General features: G+C 38.4%; 1 protein-coding gene and 1 pseudogene across 1 annotated transcript in view; one reads left to right on the top strand and one right to left on the bottom strand.

The window, feature by feature from the left end:
* Window positions 1-7816, top strand: part of LOC126006162 (40S ribosomal protein S7-like) — a 58449-nt pseudogene extending 50633 nt beyond the window's left edge.
* COMMD10 (COMM domain containing 10) overlaps window positions 1-22495 on the bottom strand; it is a 148390-nt gene that overhangs the window by 65902 nt on the left and 59993 nt on the right. The gene's annotated exons all lie outside the window — the stretch shown is intronic.

Consider the following 22495-nt stretch of genomic DNA (forward strand, 5'->3'; position numbering starts at 1 on the left):
TACACATTCTGTCTGGTTCTCACTGGCAAACACAGACTGATGTCCCTTGGTTAGAGATTAATTCTTCAATTTGTCTTTTTCACGATGAAAGGTATCTGCAGTGACTTTTTAAAATTCCTTGCTTCTGAACTGAGAAAATGAAAAGCTGTGAATGCTTGGCATAACCAATCCAACAGAAAATTAAGCCCTGTCATAACATGAGGAAAAGAAAATTCTGAAGCCAATACCTTGGGAAATGAAGACAACAGGAGTAAAATCACCTAAGTGAGAGGTCGTTTTATTTCTGCCACATTCCCTACTCACCATATGTAAATGGTTATGGCAGTTGAGAAGCATATCAGACAAGACATACATGGAGAATTACAAGGATAGAATTTTTGTCAAATTATCCAGAAGTATCAATTGAATGAAAATTCTTTGCAGGCAGTAACAGAGACGGTAGGGGCTTTCGAAGATACTGCCATAGCTTGAAAGAAAATTAAAAAAAAAAATTGAAAAGAAAGAAAATTTAAACACAAAGTTGGAGAGATAGAACAGTGGATAAAGTTTTGCCAGCACATGGCTGTCCCAGATTTGATCCCTGGCACCGCATCAAGGCCTTAAATTCTGCCAGGATTGAACTCTGAGGATAGGTCAAGGAGTAAAACCTGAGTATTTACTGATTGTGGCCTAAAAAAAAAAAGATAGGAGAGATATTATAACCAATTCACCAGATAATGATTACCATTTTAATAAAGCACCGAGGTCATGCTGACAGAAAATGATATCCTTTAAAGAAAAAACTAGGCCAGAGGCTCAGGGACTTGAAAGAAAACGCAAAAAGAAAAGAATTCCTATCAACAGACCGAATCAGTACTTCAGCAAAGGTGATATTTTTGTTGTTTGCTGGGTTTTTTTGTTTTGTTTTTGTTTTAGGGCCACACCCCGCAGTGCTCAGGGCTTCCTTTGTGCTTAGGGGTCTCTGAAACAATATATGGATGCTGGAGACCAAACCCAGGTTAGCTGTGTGCAAGGCAAGCACTCAATCTCCTGTACTGTTGCTCTGGCTACTAAGTCATAGTGATTTTTAAATAATGAACTCTTAACTCCAACAGCACTTACATTTCATATTAATTCAGAACAGTAGCATGCCTTTCTATTATTTCCTAATATATAGGAGTTAATTGTCTTGAAATTTTGGTTTCAACTGTTTAAAATGTTTTCAGACTTTTTCTAACTGCACTGTTATTTCATACAAGTTATTTCTGTGTCCTTGGCTCAGAGATATAGGAGACTTTAATACACTAATGCAGTGGTAGTACAAAAGGCTTCTCAGTCTTTTTCCCCATGGTATCCTTGTGATTCTTTTTTTTCCTGTCACTCCCTTTCTACTGGTTGGCACCTTAGTCTTGTTCCTTCCTCCTCCTCACCACTAATTTAAAAAAGGAAAGGATGGGCTGGAGTGGTGGTGTTAAAGGTAAGGCGTTTGCCTTGCAAGTGCAGCCTAGGATAATCTGTGGTTTGATCCCCTGTTGTCCCATATGGTGCCCCCAAGCCAGGAGCGATTTCTGAGCGCATAGCCAGTAGTAATTCCTGAGCGTCAATAGGTGTGGCCGAAAACCCAAAAAAAAAAAAAAAAAAAAAAAGGAAAGGAGGAGAAAAACAAAAGCTACAGACATGATGAAAAATAATCCCCCAAATTTAATGAAAAAGAGTAGGTAAAGACAAAAATCTAATAAAATCTAAGCAGGAAAAATATAAAGAGAATTTATACCATTTATAACATGGCTAAATCCCCAAAAGCCAAAGATTAAAAAAAAATCTTGGGGAAAAAAAAATCAATGGAATCAGGAAAACTGTATTAAGAGAAAATTCCATGATAGCTGAAAACCTCAGATAATATCAGAGGAATTGAAACAGCATACTAAAAGTACAGAAACTTAGAATTCCATTTCTGAGTGATATATCCTACAATAATAAAAGCAAAACAAGGACTTATTAAATAAACAAAAGCAGAATATTTGACCAGCAGAAGTGCATACCACAGAAAGCCAAGGGACATTCTTCAGTTTGTATGACATAGAATGATAACTTAGGTCTACAGAAAAGGTATAATATTGTGAGGATTTGACAATAACATTTGAATATTCCTTCCCCAATCATACTATATGTGCCATAGTAAGCAAATGTTATTTACTTTTGTATGGAGAAATTTAAAAACCATTCAAAGTCTATGTAGAAGTTCTGTATTTTTGTTTAACTTTTTTTGAACTGAATTGTTCGTAACTGAAGCCTATAAAATTTTTCAATAATAAAAAGATAATCCAGAGTAATTATATCATGTCAATTTTTGTAAAATGATCTGATATAATAGCAATCTAAGCATAAAACAAAATTATCTTAAAAAATAAAACAAACAAAACAAGTATCTGACAGGTTAGGTAGCAGAATAACTTTCTTAAAAGGTATATATTAAAACCTGTAACTAATATTGTATTTAATCAAAGCTTCAATTTTCTCTTCCAAACCCATGCTCTCTCAACATGTCTCTGCTTATTTTGCTTGCTTGCTTTTCTTCTTCCTAGTAAATGTTCAGTAAAAATTACTTCACTTCACACACGGACAGGAACCACCTTATACTTTACCTATAAATTGCCTATACATTTTGAATCCAGACAGTAAGTATATTCCAATGACCTCTACCTAAATGGCAGCTCAGGTAGCCAACAAAACAGGCAAAATCATAATAAAAGCAAACATACTTGAAAAGAAGTCTGTATTCTTGGACTACATGATCCTGTAATTAGAAACTACTGTATCTACCTAATACTGAAATTACTACGATAAACACACTAAAGTCAGAGGTTACAGCATCACTGTTAAAAAATTAATTATGGGGAGGGAGGGAAAATTAATTATATTTCTATTCACTGCCAATACTGAAGTAAAATAGACAAAAGTGGAAGTTTTTCCCTCCCTCCTCCTTTACCTCTTACTTGAAAGCACAATCACCAAATGTTCTCTCTGGATTTTCTGTTCTCCAAGACAGAAGCTCAGCTATCGGAGAAGCCTTATCCAAAAGTATATTTTGTGACGACCTCAACATGACTGTACCTAACAAAACATGATTTGTACTAGCTCTGTATAAAAGTATTTGTGTCCTGAGATTTTTTTTACACATTTATCTTTTTACAACTCCAAGGAACTAAACACATGATCTGATACTGTAAAATTGCTTTCGTTTGGGACTGGTAATAAAAGATTTCTAAAGGACATATACCTGTGGCAAAGTATAGTTTTCTAAAAGTGGTTGGTTTCATGAATTAAGGCTTTTTTACTTTTGTACATAGTTTGCCAAACTTTTGCCTCCTGCAAGTAATAATTTGCTTTGTAAAAAAAAAAAGAACAACAAAACACTGACATTTAATAAACAGTTACAAACTAAAAAAAAATGTAAGTTTTAAAAACTTAAAAATACATAAATTTAACATAAATCTAGCATAAATTTAGCAACAAAAGCACAAGATCTCTTCAAACCAGCAACAATCAATAAGAGAAAGTAGTGAAAATACAAAAACATGTCTATGTTTATAGACTGGAAGACTCAACCAGGGGTCCTCAAACTTTTTAAACAGGGGGCCAGTTCACTGTCCTTCAGACTGCTGGAGGGCCAGATTATAGTAAAAACAAAAATTATGAACAAATTTCTTTGCACACTGCATATATCTTATTTAGAAGTGAAGAAACAAAATGGGAATAGATACAATATGTGGCCTGCGGGCCGTAGTTTGAGGACCATTGCTCAATACTAATTAAAAAAGAAAAGAAATTCTGTCCACTTTATCTATAGGAAATGCAATTTATATCAAATCTTAGTAAATACTTTGTAGAAATTAATAAGCCAGGACTGAAGAGACTGTCTAGCAGGGAGGGCACTTGCCTTGCACATGCCTTAGACAACCAGGCTTTGACCCACATGTGATCCCCTAAGCCATCAGGAATGATCCCTGAGTGCAGAACCAGGAGTAAGCCCTAAGCACTACTGGATGTGGCCCCAAGACAAAAACAACAAAAATTAACAAGCCAAATATAATTTCCCCAAGAAATTGAAAAAAACTACAAAGCAGAAAATAATAAATTTGACAAAGATTATATAGAAGGCATACTCCAACAAAAATCAAACAGAAGAAATTATATAATTCAACTTCAAAGATGCTATAAGGCTTTGGGAATCAAAGAAATGTAGTATTGATCAGAGTCCAGAAACAAGCCTTTTCATTAATGACAAATTGATCTTAGACAAAGGTGTCACCAAGGCAATTATGTGGAGGACAGAATAGAAGCTATGAGGACTGAACCCTTCTTGAAAGACCACTCTTTCCTCTATAAAACATTGAGGAGAAATATCTTTGGTACCCAATACTAGGCAAAGAATTCTTACATGTGGCATCAAGAGAATAATCTATAAAACTGTGATAAAATATCTTGTGGTGCAATGGAACCTTACACCCTGAACATTGACATGAAGACCTGGCACAGGCCTCAGAGGTTTGGGCATTTTCCAGTCACCCCTGAACCAAGGAAGCCATTTACGAAACATCCAAAGTTGTCTGTGACATCACCTGGAAGCAATGCTCTACCAGGGAAGACCCTACAGCTGCTCTGACATCGATTTACTCAAAAGAGTCTTCCCTTAACACTGAGAAGATTTAAACAACAACAACAACAACCTGTGTACTGGACAGGGCTTTCTGCATTGCCCTTCAATTGTGAGTTGAAATTAGATGCCGCTCCGCACCATCCTGACTTCAATGTAGGATATACAGATTCCAGGATCTTCAGTACAGAAACATGATTCCAACAACAGAGACTGTGAAAAATATAACTGTATGGGCACTACAGACAATGACCGGGATTGGACAAACTAGTTTGCCTGGAGCCTAGAAATGGTCTTATGTCAGGAAACTTCTGGGATAGGGTCTCCGTGTACTTAGGCCAAAGTTTTTTTCTTTCCATGATTCCCATACTTTGGTGGGCCCATGCAAATGATAATTGCCACTCTAACATTGTTTTTACAGAGCTCCTTTGACTCTAAACCTTTAAGAAACCACTAGTAAAAATATCTGGAACTGCATATATGCTTTTAGTTACACTAGCATTCTGGGGGATAAAGGAGGGAGATAAGGGATATATGCTTGGGAACAGGGATGAAGGGAGGACACTGGTGGTGGAAAGGCCCTCAATTATTGTCGCTGTGTACCTTAAATATCACTATAAGATTTGTGAAAAAAATTAAAAATGCCTCTAATAATGTAAGCCATTATGATAAAAAATTGTGTTTTAATCAGAAATGTTCTTTGACTTGCATGTATTATTATATTAATTATATTATTGTTATGTTACTATGTTATGTTAGTTCACCTCAAAATGTTAATCAATTTTGTCTCTTGAATAAATTCTTACAATAAAAAAAAACTTTGATAAATTGGAGTCATAAAATAAAGCTTTCCAAGTCAAAAAAACCCCAAAAACTCGAAGTAGCAGTGCTGATGGCTTGCATGGTGCAGTCCAAGTCCTATTTCTGGAACTGCATAAGTCAAGCCAGAGTCAGGGAATTTCCCTCCAAATTTTAACTTCTGCTCATGAAAGTAACTTCCATTCATGAAAAGAAATCATAGAGAAAATAAAACATCAAGCCACATCTTGTGGATTTGATAAAGAATCCAGGATATATAAAGACTGCATTAATTTATTAGTAAAAAGACAAACATCATATGAAAAAAGGCAAAGACACTGAATAGACATTTCACTACAGATGTAAGATATAAATGACAAGTAAAAATAGCCTTGCATCACTAATCACGAAGAAATGAGAATTTAGAATCACAATTACATCAATGCTGTAGTAAACTGTAATTATAAAGACTAGTAGAGTCAGTATTAAAAAACCTGAAATCAGACTTGGCTGATGGGAATGGTAAATTGTATAATTTGAAAGAAAAGTTTAGTATGCAATGGTGTTCAGGGGTGGGGACCAGAAAGGGTGCCAAGGATGGAACTCAGGTCAGCCTTATACAAGGCAAGACCCCTTTAGTTTATAAAATTTAAGAAAGTCTATGTGGTTGGAAAAGAATGTTGGGACTTGAATTATGAACAAGGAAGGACTCTGTTTTGTAAAAGCCACATGGCTGGCTTCTTCTCAAGTTCTGAGCAGGGAGAGATGGCATTTTGTAAGGACCACATGGTGTAAGCCACATGTTAGGTCTTCACGAACCTATTTCCATAGACGCCGCCCCAAGCTACCTGGCCATACCACGTAGCTATCAGGGAAGGACAAGGAAGCAGTAGGAAGGTACCCCTTGACAAGAGCCAAACATTTTAAGGATCATCAGAAATCTGGAACCTCCCTAGATCCCTTCCCTATATAATCTACCTTATGACCTTGGGCAGGACTCATCTCTTTCGGGTGATGGCCCTGGCTGTTCCTGTTGGCAGAGAGATTAAAGTATTAAACTTTATTCCAGTTGTGTGGTCTTGGCCTTCAACTCTGGAACCCTACAGAAAGCTTATATGAGAGGGGGAGCACCTAAACCCTATTCAAAGCAATTTAGGATTTTCTATACATTGAAAGTAAGGGATTTTTGAGCATTTAGTATTCAATTGTAAAAGACTGACCAGCAAGGCCTATACTTTTCTTACATTCTGACTCAACAAGAAACTGCTTCCTAAAAATATAGTCCCAGTTTCCAGACTTTCTGAAAATTTGTGTCACATCTGATTAGAGACACCTCTATAGCTAGCCTAGGAACCTCTTCCTAAATTTTCAAATAAAGAACTACTGTTTTGTTTAACAAAATTGGGTCCATTTATTTAGAAAACTGTCTTCTGGGGTAAATAACAAGTTTCCTTAGAAACTTTGAGAAGTAAAAATGTTGTCAATAGTCAAAAATTGATAAAGTAGGGGCCGGAGAGATAGCACAGCAGTGTTTGCCTTGCAAGCAGCCGATCCAGGACCTAAGGTGGTTGTTCGAATCTCGGCATCCCATATGGTCCCCATGCCTGCCAGGAGCTATTTCTGAGCAGACAGCCAGGAGTGACCCCTGAGCACCACCGGATGTGGCCCAAAACAAACAAACAAACAAAAATTAATAAAGTAACCTAAATCCAAGGAACAGTCAAATTTACTGTTAAGAATAACTGTTTTGCTAAACCCTTGTGAAACCTAGGCCTCTTCCTAGTCCAGAGTTCAACAAAAAGAAATCCACGTTCAGTTTGTGCTCAAAGATCAAGAAAACCAATGCTGAGAAACCCAACAAATTCGAGTCGAGCATTTTTCCAAATTCTTCTTTAGAGATGAACTTGTACCTGAAGATGCTGCTGAAAGAATCAAATATTACAGCAGCCAAAGAAATTGCTGATCATGGTGGTCAAAAAAATATTTTAATCGTTCCCATTCCTCAACAAAGTCTTTCCAGAAATTCTAAGTTTGTCAAGCACAGTTCGTCAAGAGAAAAAGTTCAGTGGAAACCATATTGTCTTTATTGCTCAGAGGGGAATTTTGCCTAAGCTAACCTGAATAAACCGTACAAAAATTAAGAAGTGTCCTAGAAGCTGCACTTTGGCAGTTGTGTATAATGCAATCCTGGAGGACTTAGTCTCCCTAGTGAAATTGTGGGCAAGAAAATCCAAATGAAACTGGATGAGAGTGGGCTCATAAAGGTTCATTTGGATAATAAAGCACAGCAGAACAATGTGGGGTTCAAGGTTGAAACCTTTCTGGTGTCTCTAAGCTCACATGTAAGGATGTTAACTTGAATTCCCTGAGTTTCAGTTATAAACAAAAATGACTAAATTAAACATGAGTCACAGTAAAAAAAGAATAATTTTAAACAAATAGATCTATATTATGTTAGGCAGTTTCTGCACTGCAAAAGAAACGACTAGAACAAATGACATTCCACAAACTAGGAGAGAATATTTGCTTACCACTCATCTGACAAAGGGTTAATATCTAAGATATAAAAAGCACTTGTAAAAGTTAATAACAATAACAAAATCTGGTCAAAAAGTTTTGAAAAATAGACATTTCCTTAAAGAGGATCAAGGAGACAGTACATGTGCTTGCCTTGTTCGTTTAAGCTACATTTGAGCCAAATTCTAAGGAAACTTGCTAATTACCCCAGAACAGTTTTCTAAATAAATAGATCCAAATTGGTAAACAAAACCAGTAGTTATTTATGAATATGGCTCAATCTCGATGGCTCAATTCTTGACACTACACATGGTCCCCAAACACCCCAGGAGTGATCGCTCAGCACAGAGCCAGGAATAACTCAAATTCATCTCTATGTGGCCTCAAAACAAAAACAAAAAGACATATGGATGGACAAGAGGTATATATGAATAATGATCCTTTCCATTTTTTTACTAGGGAAATCCAAGTCAAAACAATGAGAAATCACTGGAACACATTAAAAAGAGCAAAAGCAATCAGTGCTGGCACAAGTGTCAGGAGATAAGGCACTGTTGGTGAATGTTAACTAGTTCAACTTCCATAGAAAACAAGATGGGAACCAGGAACAAAAGTGCAGCTGCCATGTTCAAACTCAGCCACCTCCATAAACTCACTCTTTTCTTGAACAAGCTGTAAACCAAGCCATGAAAGATCATGGGTACATAGAGCACGTAGCAGAAAGCTGGCCATCTTGGAGGAAAGGGCGGACCAAGCCCCACCCTGCTGCATCCATTACCAGAACCACTATTTTCCTGATGATTCTGCCTCATCACCCTTCTATGATTCCCTTCAGGCACGCAGATATTTGGACTGATATCACCAAGGCTTTTGGAGCAAGTGTGGGCACTGCTGAGAAGTTTGACAGCTGAGAATATGCCCCTAAAAGCTGCAGTATCAGTAATAGTGCTTTGAATTTCTGGACAACTTCATTTGTTTGATGCTGTCATCCCTATAGGAACCCACCAATTTAACAAGAATTTACTAAATCTTCTGCCATTGTATTAATGACTTCATTAGAGAGACAATAATTTTCACAAATGTACTTGCAACTGGTACTTTTTCTGTTTTCTTTGTTTGTTTTTGGCCACACCCGTTTGACGCTCAGGGGTTACTCCTGGCTATGCACTCAGAAATCGCCCCTGGCTTGGGGGGACCATATGGGACGCCGGGGGATGGAACCATGGTCCGTCCTACGGTGGCGCTTGCAAGGCAGACACCTTACCTCTAGCGCCACCTTCCCGGCCCCTTCTTTCTTTCTTTTTTTTTTTTTTTTTTTTTGGTTTTTGGGCCACCCGTTTGACACTCAGGGGTTACTCCTGGCTAAGCGCTCAGAAATCGCCCCTGGCTTGGGGGGACCATATGGGACACCGGGGGATGGAACCATGGTCCGTCCTACGGTAGCGCTTGCAAGGCAGACACCTTACCTCTAGCGCCACCTTCCCGGCCCCCCCTTCTTTCTTTTTTTTAAGACTTCTCTTCCCTTTTATTTTTTCTATTCTTCTTAAAAATTCATATAGTATTGGGCCCGGAGAGATAGCACAGTGGTGTTTGCCTTGCAAGCAGCCGATCCAGGACCAGAGGTGGTTGGTTCGAATCCTGGTGTCCCATATGGTCCCCCCTGCCTGCCAGGAGCTATTTCTGAGCAGACAGCCAGGAGTAACCCCTGAGCACCGCCGGGTGTGGCCCAAAAACCAAAAAAAAAAAATAATTCATATAGTATTTATATTATTTAGTTGGTTCTTTAATTTTCCTCATATATTTCTGTTTTTTGGGACACACCCAGCGGTGCTCAGGGGTTACTCGTGGCTCTGTGCTCAGAAATTGCTCCTGGCAGGCTGAGGACAATATAAGATGCCGGGGATCAAACTCAGGTCCCTCCCGAGTCATCCATGTGCAAGGCAAACCCCCTACCGTTGTGCTATCTCTCTGGCCTCTGCTTTTTGAAATGTATCTATGTTGATAACATAAAAGCCTATTCCTCATTTTTATTATAATATGATGCTTCATTTATAAATAAACCTACATAACTATACAGTTAGAACAGTCCATCATACTGTGTCAATTTTTTATGAATACAAATAAAATGATCACTCTATATGTGTATGATAGTCTCTGACATTAGCATCTAGGTGTATGAAGGGCAGGGTCACAAAGTTTGTATATAAAATTTTAATTTTTGTAGTGCCAGCACTATATTTTAATACTTAAATATTTAATGGTCATTTTTAAAGTCATAAATGAAAACATTTAAAACTTAGTTTTATGCCTGAAAATATAATGTACATCCATTAAGTTCTTAGTTTGAAACTGGAGCTACAGGTCACAGGGTGGAGTACATGATTTACTTATACCATGAGATATATAGTTACAAAGCTGTACATGATTTAGTTTTAGTTGTACCGTTTCAGTACCAATCCCTACACTAATACACACTCAGCACCACCAGTGACCCCAGTTTCCCTGCACCTATCCCAGCCTACCTCTGTGCACTCTTCTTTTCCCTTTTCATTGGAAGGATATCATGCCTATCACTTTACCTTCTTTCAACACGCACAGGAATTACATGAATAAAACACTCTAATTCAAATAATCCAACTGAGTAAAAGATTTTTGAAAGATTTTTTCAGATTCTCAAACCCATTGATACTTTTGGGTGTGTGGAGGGTGGGAGAAATAGGGGTTCTGAACCACACAACCTGCTGTATTTTTGCTTTGTTTTATTTTGGGCCACACCTGGTGATACTCAGGGGTTACTCCTAGCTCTGTGATCAGAAATTACTCCTAGCAGCCTTTGGGAACCACATGAAATGCCAGGGATCAAACCCGGGTGAGTCGAGCACAGGCAAATGCCCTACTGCAGTACTATCACATCCTGTTGTATTCAAGGTTTACTCTTAGCTCTGTTCTGTGAATCATTCCTGGTGGTGCTTGGGACTCCATATATGGTGCTGGGAGTCAAACCAGGATTGATCACGTGCATGGCAAGTGTATTAACTCTCCAACTTGAACTAACCATCATTCTTTTAAAAATTAAAAGACTTATTAAAATAATAGAAGGACGAATAAGGGATAGTACAGGAAGTAAGAAATTTGCCTCGCATGTATCTGCCAATAGTTCAAATTCTGGCTCCACCAACGTTCCTCTGAGCACTGCCAGGGGTTTCTCTTGAGCAAAGAGGCAGGAGAACAGCGAGTGTGGTTCCAATACTCCTCACTCCCCCTCCCCAACAGCAAATAAGAAAGCAAGATTATATATTTACGCTTATAACTACATTTTCAGTTTTAATTTGGGGGTGAGTCAGAGAGGAAAGCAAAGGGCAGGGGAACTGACAGCATTCTTCCACTGTCATGTAAACCTGCTTCTAAAAGGAAATAAAACCAATACTTTACCTCTGGAATAAAATTATTATTCAGCATTTGATAAATAGATTTGTTTTTGGTCATATTCCCACGGAGTAAATAATTTTCTTTGTAGAAGCTGCAGAGATAGTTTACATGCATCCATCCTGGTTAAATTCTCAGAAATCACAAGCTCCCCTGTGCATCACCAGGTACAACCTGAGAGGCCTTCAAGTACTGCCCAGGTGGCCTAGATAATCTCCAGCACTCTCAAGGCCTGAGCAGCACTGTGTCACCAGGCCTTCAAACTGAACTGCTGGAACATGACCTGGAAATTGCCTCGGGGTCTCCTGAACACTGTCTGAAAGCTGTGGCCATAAAAAGAACTTTACTTTAATTTTACCAATCCTATAGTCAGGAAAACTCTGCCTCAAATATTCTTGCTCCTTTCTTTAAATTCAACTGGTAATTGATTCCCTGCAAGTTAATTACCCTGAAAATGATTCAACAGGAGCCGATCCTTTCAGTAGAAAGAAATTTCATTTTATGTTATAACTTTATATTTAAACATTTTATTTGAATAAAACTGTCTTTGTTTCTAAACAGAACAGAGAGTTCAAGGTGTAGTTATTGTTGTTTGGTTTTGGGGTCATGCCCAGAAGCGCTCAGGGTTTACTCCTGGCTTTGCACTCAGAAATCACTCCTGGCAGGCTCGGGGACCATATGAGATGCCAGAAACTGAACATGAGTCCATCTCAGTTGAACTGCGTGCAAGGCAAAAGCCCTGCTGCTGTGCTATTGCTCAGGCTCCCCAGAACAGAGAGTTCAAAGGACTGAGTGCTGCAAAAGGTATGAGTTTGATCCTGGCACCGTATGATCTCCTGAATGCTGCCTGGAGCAAGCTCTGAGCACCCTGTCAGGAATACCTTGGTGAGTATTATTTGTTTGGGATATGGACCCCCCAAAACTAACTAAATAAATCCAAGTGAGCAAATTCATACAACTTCTGTTGTATGAATCCAGAAATAATGATAAATATGTGTCTGAATTTACCTGCCCCAAGTAGAAACTACTGTTTTAATTCTATGAATTTTCAAGGAAACAAGTCGGTGAGGAAGCTAATTGGTCAAAAAATTCCAAACTATTTTGCAGAGATCGCCTTTATGACTTTGTACAATACACAGTGATATCACACCCTATGCATAAACTAAATATAACAAAACTGGTAATTGATTCCCTGCAAGCTAATTACCCTGAAGATGATTCAACAGGAGCCGATCCTTTCAGTAGAAAGAAATTTCATTTTATGTTATAACTTTATATTTAAACATTTTATTTGAATGAAATTGTCTTTGTTTCTAAACACGGAAAGTATTTTTTCAATGAACCATAAAACTGAAAGAAAATCAGAAATATTAGCTAATGAAACAATTCTGGATTCTTCCTCTAGATAAGGAATGATTACTATACTGTTTTTAGATGTTGGGAAAAATGAACAACACCAGATGTTACTAGAGGTAGTTTGGCTAATTAAAACTTAATGTACTTTTCTGCTCCTAGACCTGAATAGGAAGGATTATAGGGAATGTTGTATATTTCCTGGAAAATTATAATGTTTAAAAAAAAGTGAAAACAATGTTAATGAAAAACAGTTTTCTTTCATTTGAAGAATATTTTCACTTATGTGGAAGCCAATTCTCATTTAAAATTTAAATTTTCTATTGCAAATTAAGAAAGTATTAAATATCCCAAAACATCTAAAAACTTGTTTAATAAAATAAAAGATTAACTATGCACTGGCGGTCACACTACTGTCAGATTTAGCAATATCGAATGCAGCACATTTATTGTAAATTTATATATTGTAAATTTATCTTTTACTAAGAATGATCATGGTAGAAATTGTATTTTCTAGTTACTGTTCCAGTAAAATAGCATGTGTTGTCTAAAATTGTTATGAGAATCTGGAATCTAACAGAACAATTTCCATGTAGCTACAATCCTTCTTTAATATTCATTAAAGTGAAGTTTAGATGACTACCCATCTAAAAAAAAATCACCTATTAAACTTAAAATGATGTATAAAAACGTTAAACTTTCATGATGGTGCAGAATTCTTAATTAAATTTGTAAATAGTTTTACCACATGTTTTGCTTGCATGGTTATATTTGATCTTGACATATTCTGAAAATTCAAATAAAGAGAAGGCAGTTTTGAGTTATCTTTCTCAAGACAGAGAGCTGTATTTTAGTTATTTTCTCGTAAAAAGTGCCTAGTTGTATTCCTCTAAGTCAGGGGTCTCAAACTCGCAGAATGGCCCTCCGTTCAATATTTTGTGGCCCTGCCCTAGAGGAATCTTTTTTGTTTTGTTTTGTTTTGTTTTAGTTGTTTGGGTCACACTCCCCAATGTTCAAGGCTTACTACTGACTTTGCACTCAAGATTCACCCCGATTTTGCGTCCTGCGGCCCCCAGGTAAATTGAGTTTGAGACCCCTACTAAGTATTCAACACAATCAGAAACTAGACCCAAAAGGAAAAATCAATAGATACATAAAAAAGAAGAAAAAATAGTTTAAATGAACAGAAGATCAGAAATAGTAACTTCAGTGTCATGGCAAAAGTTCCTTAAATAAATCACTCATTACTTTTCAGAAAAGTAAAATTTAGTGGAATGAGTAGAGAATTTGAAAATGTGACTATTTAGATTTTGGTTCCATCTCTATCATTTACAAGCTGTGTAATTTTGGGTAAATCAAAAATCTTAAAATATTTTTACAATATTGAAACCAAATAACAACTTCATACTAATGCTGCAGTATAGTCAAAATGTCCATTTCAAATATCTACAGCAATCAAGTGATGTCAATAGAGTAGTAAGAATGCTTTCTAGCACCACTGAAAGGCAAGAAAGCCACTTGAGAAATGAACCAAAAGGAAGTGTGGCAAATATATAGCAAGAGGAAAAATAACTTTACTTGAAAATTAAACTACCCCTTTTACACTATCTTTGCCCCATATGTCACTAACAGTAAAGCCTCTCGCTTTATGGGTAGTAATGAATATTTCTGAGCATAAGTTGACTTTAAGCTATAAAATGAAGTTCTAAGAAAAAATAACAGAAGCAACAGGGAAGTGATTAATTCTATGTGAAGAGAAGACAAGACATGATATGACCATTTTTACATCTTTGGTCGAGAAGTCTTCCATTTAATAACCAGAAAAAAAATGTATCTATGATTCTCAGATGAAGTAACTTAAGAAACTAGAACTTTTGGGCCCGGAGAGATAGCACAGTGGCGTTTGCCTTGCAAGCAGCCGATCCAGGACCAAAGGTGGTTGGTTCGAATCTTGGTGTCCCATATGATCCCCCGTGTCAGCCAGGAGCTATTTCTGAGCAGACAGTCAGAGTAACCCCTGAGCACCGCCGAGTGTGGCCCAAAAACCAAAAAAAAAAAAAAAAACCCAAAAAACTAGACCTTTTACTTCAAACTCAGATCAACTACTACTTACCCTGTTATTAGTAATTATTAGTATGTTACTCTGGCAATAACTCTACTGGGCTTCTATCTCTGAAGATATTGTATTAAAAATCAATTTATTTCTGTAAGTCCAATATTTCATAAAATAAAACTGTCTTCAATTCTATTTATAATTCTTTTAAATAACAAAGAAACAATTACATGGAAAACAATGACACTTTTGTTAGGTTTGCGAGGGGCCACATCCAGCAAAGCTCAGGAATTAATCCTGGTTCTGTGCTCAGGAACCATTCCTGGTGGGCTTACGAGACCATATGGGGTGCTGGGAATAAAAACCTGGGTCACAGAATGCAAGGCAAGCGGCCTGACAGTAGCGGTATCTCTCTGGCCCCCACAGTGACATTTTACAAAGTAAAAAAAAATCTCTAAGATGTCAGTTTCATATTAAATCTGCAAAAGCACAATACCATTAAATGTCCAAGGAATAAAATTATCTTTACAGTCTTCCAAAAGTGAACACTGACTGAGAAGCAGACACGCAAATCTGAAAGCCAATTCTTTATTTTAAAAATGCCACAGTGTGGGGCCGGGAAGGTGGCGCTAGAGGTAAGGTGTCTGCCTTACAAGCGCTAGCCAAGGAACGGACCGCGGTTCGATCCCCAGGTGTCCCATATGGTCCCCCCAAGCCAGGGGCGATTTCTGAGCACATAGCCAGGAGTAACCCCTGAGCGTCAAACGGGTGTGGCCCAAAAACCAAAAAAAAAAAAAAAAAATGCCACAGTGTGACAAGACCAGAGCAATAGCACAGCAAATGGAACATTTACCTTGCAAGTGGCCAGCCTGGGTATGATCCCCCAAGTCCCATAGGGCCCCCAGAGCCCCCTTGGAGTGATTTCTGAGTAAAGAGCCAGGAGAAATCCCTGAGTATCACCAGGTTTGGCCCCCAAAGAAACAAACAAACGAAGCCACATTGGTCAGAGTATAGCACCTTGGGTAGAGCCATTGTCTTGCATTCAACTGACTGATTTGATCCCCAGCATCCCACAGGGTCTTCTGAGCACTGCTGGGTGTGGCTCAAAAAACAAAAACAAAAACAAACACTGTAGAAAATATCTTAAAGGGGCCCGGGAGGTGGCTCTAGAGGTAAGGTGTCTGCCTTGCAAGCGCTAGCGTAGGATGGACTGCGGTTCGATCTCCCAGCATCCCATATGGTCCCCTCAAGCCAGGGGCAATTTCTGAGCGCGTAGCCAGGAGTGACCCCTGAGCATCAAACGGATGTGGCCCGAAAAGCAAACAAACAAACAAGCAAACAAACAAAAAATCTTAAAATTTAGAATACATATTTATGGGGTTTAAGTGAAAGCACAGCGGGGAAAGTGCTTGCCTAACAGCCCACCTGGGCTCCCAGGAATAATTTCTGAGCGCAAAGCCAGAAGTAAGCCCTGATCATGGTCAACCCAGGTTCTCTCCCCAGCACCACACTTCGTCTGCAGAGCCAGTCAAGAGTGATCCCTGAGAGCAGAGCCAAGAGTAAAACCAGGTGTCCTAACTCCCCACCTCCCAAATATTTACTTGACAGGCGCAGATTCCTATATTATATGCTTGTGATATAAATTACCGAAATCTATAAAGAAAAACACTTTTGGAGATGGTGCTTATAATTAAGCATGACAACAGAGGAATACAGGCAAAATTCATAAGCTTCATTTAGAAAATCATCTGTCATACTAACTAGTATCTAGTAACTAATATTTTTAAAGTTTCGCTTAATAGCTTTAATTTTAAATAATTAATATTTAATTTTAAATATATGAATTAATAATTATTAATCAGCAATTATTGATAATATTTAAATTAATACTCAATAATTTAATTTTAAATGACTTAAACAGGGGTCTCAAACTCGCAGCCCGAGGGCCGCAAATGACATTTTGTGGCCCAGCCCTAAAGGAATCTTTTTTTGTTTTGCTTTGTTTTAGTTGTTTGGGTCACACCCCCCAATGTTCAAGGCTTACTACTGACTTTGCACTCAAGGATCACCCCGACTTTGCCTCCTGCGGCTCGCAGGTAAATTGAGTGTGAGACCCCTGATTTAAATTAATTTTTAATTTATAGCTTTAATTTTAATAAATTTGAAAATTAGTGACATACTAGCATTCATATATAAAAATGAAAAGCTATCAGTATGAATAGACTGTATCAGCTACTTTTTCAATCATATTATTGTGGCAAGCCATTTGCATACACACATTTATTATTTCTGTGACTAAAAACAGAATTCAAATAATTAATTGTTTAATTCAATCAGTTTAAGTGTTCCATGTAATGTCAAAACCAGAAATAATATATCTTTAATGTAAGATAGAATATTATAAATTCATATCTTTCAAAGATTGTTGTAATCATAAACTTGTACCAAGACATGCATGGGAATGATAGCACAAATGGCTATTCAGACTTTTGAACTGGAAAGTCATCATTATACTTCGAATAGCTAAGATTAATTAATTATTCATGAACTTGATAACAAGACAGCTGAGAATGGTAAATAATTTTTGCAAATTTGTTTTCAGTCAGAATTATTTGAAACCTTTCAATATGATCAATTTGAATTTTTCATCCATAATATGTTACTGGCAAAACCAGAGACGATAGACACCCTTGGCCACCCACTTGGTCGCTGTGTACATTTACCCTGTCATGTCTGTGTACTTTCACTGAGATCAGTTTTCCTAACAAAGCCTAGTCTCAAATGCAGGAGAATTCCTTGCCTCATATTGAGTCAATCAGCCCACAACTATACAGTTCCAGTTATGACAGAACTTTTAATGCAAAACATTAAACATTTTAATACAAAGACAAAATGAAAAAGCTTAAAATTTCATATGTAGCTTAATTAGGCTCCAAGTTAAACAGCCCTCAAAACCATCCACATGACCACGAAACAACTTATAGCAGCCAACAATCTGAGAATTTTTTTTAAAGTTACACTGTATTTTGTTGTTGTTGTTGCTTTTTTGCCTTTTTTGTGGAAGCATACCTGGTGGCGCTCAGGGGTTACTCCTGGCTCTGTGTTCAGAAATCACTCCTAGCAGGCTCAGGAGACCATACCAGATGCCAGATATCGAACCCAGATTGGCCGTGTGTAAAGGAAAAAATCCTACCAGCCCCACGTTTTCGCTTTGTTTTGGGGAGCTACTTGGCCTGCTCAGGGCTTATTCTTGGCTCTGTGCTCAGTGATCACTCCTAGCAGTGCTCAGGGTCCCACAAAAGGTGCTGGAAACCGAACCTGTTTTGACCGCAAGGCAAGCAACTTGACCACTGTACTATATGCTTTAGCCCCAAATTCTTGAATGTTATTAAACAGATTCTGATTGGTTAGTCCTCATGAAGGAAACAATTGGATTTAATTTTTGAAACCACACGGTAGATACTTTATTATAAAAACACATTTTCTTCAAGCTGAAGAACATTTCCCCATAGACCCAATGTTATGAATAGCAATTAGACTTCCAGAGCCATCTGTAAAATATGATGCGAGTATTAATGAAGTTGAGCCACTTGAACACTTAATCTGAAGTAGTAGGGAAACATTCAGAAACAGGAATGGCAAGGGGCAAATATTAATTATTATCATGATTAGAAGTGTGAATATTATCAGTTCTCATTTACTGAACAACCACTATGTGACAGACATTGGTAAAAAATGGTTTACATAATTTACCTCACTCACTCACTACTTTATGAAATAATCGTTCTTTTCATCTTACAGATTTGAAAAACTGGGCCTTGAAAAATTCTGTGACTTGTTAACATCAAACAGCTAACGAAAGTTATAGTAGTATCCACTCCCAAGCAATTTCCAAAATTCATGTTGTAAACCACATTTACTAAACTTCAAATATTTTGTTAAGCTTTGTTAAGTCTCAAAATACATATTTTCGGGGCCGGGCGGTGGCACTGAAGGTAAGGTGCCTGCCTTGCCTGCGCTAGCCTTGGACGGACCGCAGTTCGATCCCCCGGTGTCCCATATGGTCCCCCAAGCCAGGAGCAACTTCTGAGCACATAGCCAGGAGTAACGCCTGAGCATTACCAGGTGTGGCCCAAACCCCCCCCCCAAATACATATTTTCAACAGTCAAATGTCTGTCTAGTCCTTTGAAATGGATAATCTCTGCTACATTATCAGAAATAATCACATAGAATGAATTTGTACTGTATTAAAAACTAGATCTGACCAGAAGTAATATTTTTGACTTTTCAAAGAGGCAACTTTTAATTGAGTCCAAGAGTATTATAAAAGGTAGAGGAATATAAGTAAACAGAAAACACAATGCATGTCTGCATTCAGCCAGTTGCTTAGACTCACTCTGTTCTCAAATGAGATGTAAAGTCATGCGAAATTAGAGGGACACTGGTCATGCAGCTGAAAATGGTAATCTTGGGAGGAGGAGAAGGTGAACCAAGTCCTCATCCTATTGAAGCCACAACAGCTGCACCCATCATCACCCACAATGCCACTTTGCCAATTGTCCTGCTTCACCATTTCTCTATGGCTCTCTGCAGAGACATCTATGCCACCAAAACTCCAGGATGCTGATATTTGGGCTGACATCACCAGGACTTTTTTGCAGTGAATGCAGGTACCCTCCTACAGGTACCTACATCTACTCCTCTCCCCCCCCCCCCCCCCATCCAGCTCCCCCAGCCTTTTTGTACTTCCTAAAGGCCTGGCAACTGAAAAGTCACCCCAAGCAAAAGTGCTTGGAATTCCTGGGCAGCAGCTGTGTGACGACTCCAGTTTTTTTCTTTAATACTGTCATCCTATAGGAATGCACCAATTTGAACATCAATGTGTACCTGAAGCCATCTAATGTTCAGAAACAAAAGAAGTAACAGAATGATCAACAAGCAACAAGAACTTACTAAATCTTCTGACAGCGACTTAATGATCACAATGAAATGAAAGACACAATAATTTTCTTTTTTTTTTTGGTGGACTTCAAATAAGTTGTATTTCAAATAAATCATATTCATCACTGACTGTACCAATCATTGTATATGTTAGAAACTTTTGTATATGTTAAATGCAAATTAGACTTCACACACACCCCAGAAGCAACAGTCTAGAACTAGAATATGTTAAATGCAAATTAGACCACACACACACACACACACACACACACACACACAATAGACTCTAGACCTAGCATATAAGTCTCTTTGGGACTTATACTCAGGGATCAATCATTTGGTACTGGCCATAATCTAGGGGTTTCCCCCTCTCACCTCTCCAGTGCCAATCTGATCCTGATCCTTGGTCAGATTTCTGGAATAATGATTCTTTTTTTGTTCCTTTTTTTGTTGTTGTTTGTTTTTCGGGCCACACCCGTTTGATGCTCAGGGTTACTCCTGGCTAAGTGCTCAGAAATTGCCCCTGGCTTGGGGAGACCATATGGGATCCTGGGGGATGGAACCCCGGTCCTTCCTTGGCTAGTGCTGGCAAGACTGAGACCTTACCTCTAGCGCCACCTCGCCGGCCCCTGGAATAATATGATTCTAACACATACATGGCCTGCCTGCCTGAGTGAGGCCAGAGCCAGATTGCGAAAGAGGGGTACGATAATTTTCACAAATTTTCTTTCTTTTCTTTTAAAAAAAGTTCACTCCCATTTACCTGTAAACAAATGTATTATGATCAACTAGGTAACACATGGTCTTTAAATAAAGTAATTTGTATTTAAAAATAAAAAGTAAACACAAGTTTGCAATGAGAAGCAGAGCGGTTGAATGGGAGCAGAGATCTATACTTGCCTAAGTGGCAACTCTTTTTTGAAAATGTCTCCACTCGCTTCTGAGGAAATTGAGCACCTGAAGGGAGCCCTGTCCTACCCTTCTCTGTCTTTCCTGAACTCTGGAAGCTCTCCTCAGAGCCCTGGGAAGCGAACCCCAAAGAAACTACATTTGGAAGCTACACAGCGAGCCAGAAACTGAGCACCTGAAGGGAGTCCTGTCCTACTCTTCTCTGTCTTTCCTGAACTCTGGAAGCTCTCCTCAGAGCCCTGGGAAGCGAACCCCAAAGAAACTACATTCGGAACCTACCCAGCGAGCCAGTGACTCTCCTCAGAGTCCTGGGAAGTGAACCCCAAAAATACAGCATTCTGAAGCTGCCCAGCAAGCGAGTGAAAACTACGCCAGACCAGTGGGGCCCGACTGTGAAAAACTGTGAGTGCTGCCTGTGTGTGTCTCTCTGCTATCCTGTTTCGTGAACCTCCTGAGAGTGGGCTGAAAAGAGGCTCCAGAAGGCACTTAGCTCCACTTCGCTACGCAGCCGTGGGCTCTTTCTAAAAAAAGAACACCATCACAAGAAGAAAAAAACTACACTAAGAAGTGTGCTAGATCACAGAAGCAAGAATTTCTCTCCAGACTGTCTTCTCTGCTGCGTGCTCGGGCCTAAGATTTGATCCTGTGTGAGGCTTCATCCACGGAGGACTCCCCTATCTTGGAGGCAAGTCGGCCCATCCAGAAAGGGCGGAGCCAGAGAAGTGTGTTGCCTGCATCATATAACCAATGAATACCACCACAACACGTAGTAAAACCCACAATACAAGTGTGACAATGGGGAAACAACGCAGGCCAGCATCAGACATAGAGAATGAAGATGACAATTCTGATGACCAGTTAACGACCAACCAACTAATCAATCTCTCAGATAAGGACTTTAGAGTAGCAATATGGAATATGCTCAAAGAACTCAAAGAAACCATGAATAGAGTAGAACAGAATACTAATAAGAATCAAGAAAATATGAAGACAGAAATCACAAAACTCCAAACTGAAATAACATGTCAACTAACAAGCCTGATAAAAATCAGTAAGCGAAGTGAATGACAAAATGGATAAGCTCTGGGACAGGGTATCAGAAGCTGAGAATAGACTTGGTGCTGTGGAAGATGAGATACATAACAATTCCATACAACAGGAGAGATTGGACAAAAAACTTAAAACAAATGAACAGACAATGGAAAAATTAGTCAAAGAATGGGAACAGATGAAAATAGAGGTCTATGATAAGATCAACAGAAACAACTTAAGAATCATTGGAGTCCCAGAGACCCAGGAAGAAAATTTCCAGGAAGAATCAACGGTCAAGAACATCATTAAAGAGAAACTCCCAGAGCTAAAGAATATATGTGATCAAATCCTGCATGCTCGAAGAATACCAACCAAAAGAGACCCAAGAAAAACCACCCCAAGACACATCCTAGTCACAATGACAAATCCCACAGATAGAGACAGAATTCTGAAAACAGCAAGATCAAAAGGGGAAATTACATTCAAACAAACATCCTTGAGATTTACAGCAGACCTGTCACCAGAAACACTCAATGCCAGAAAGCAGTGGTGGGATATTGTGACAAGACTGAATGAAATGAATGCTTCACCCAGAATACTGTACCCAGCAAAACTCACTTTCCGGTTTGACGGAAGAATACATGGTTTCACAGACAAAAAACAGCTCAGAAACTTTACAGACTCAAAACCAGTCTTAAGAGAAAAACTGAAAGACCTAATTTAAAACAAGACTAACCAAAAGACACACCAAATTTCGATATAAAGATGGCATTAAATCCCAGGACAATTCTTTCTCTCAATGTCAATGGACTAAATGCACCAGTTAAGA

The sequence above is a fragment of the Suncus etruscus genome, chromosome 4 (assembly GCF_024139225.1).
Source record: "Suncus etruscus isolate mSunEtr1 chromosome 4, mSunEtr1.pri.cur, whole genome shotgun sequence".
NCBI classification, from domain to species: Eukaryota; Metazoa; Chordata; class Mammalia; order Eulipotyphla; family Soricidae; genus Suncus; species Suncus etruscus.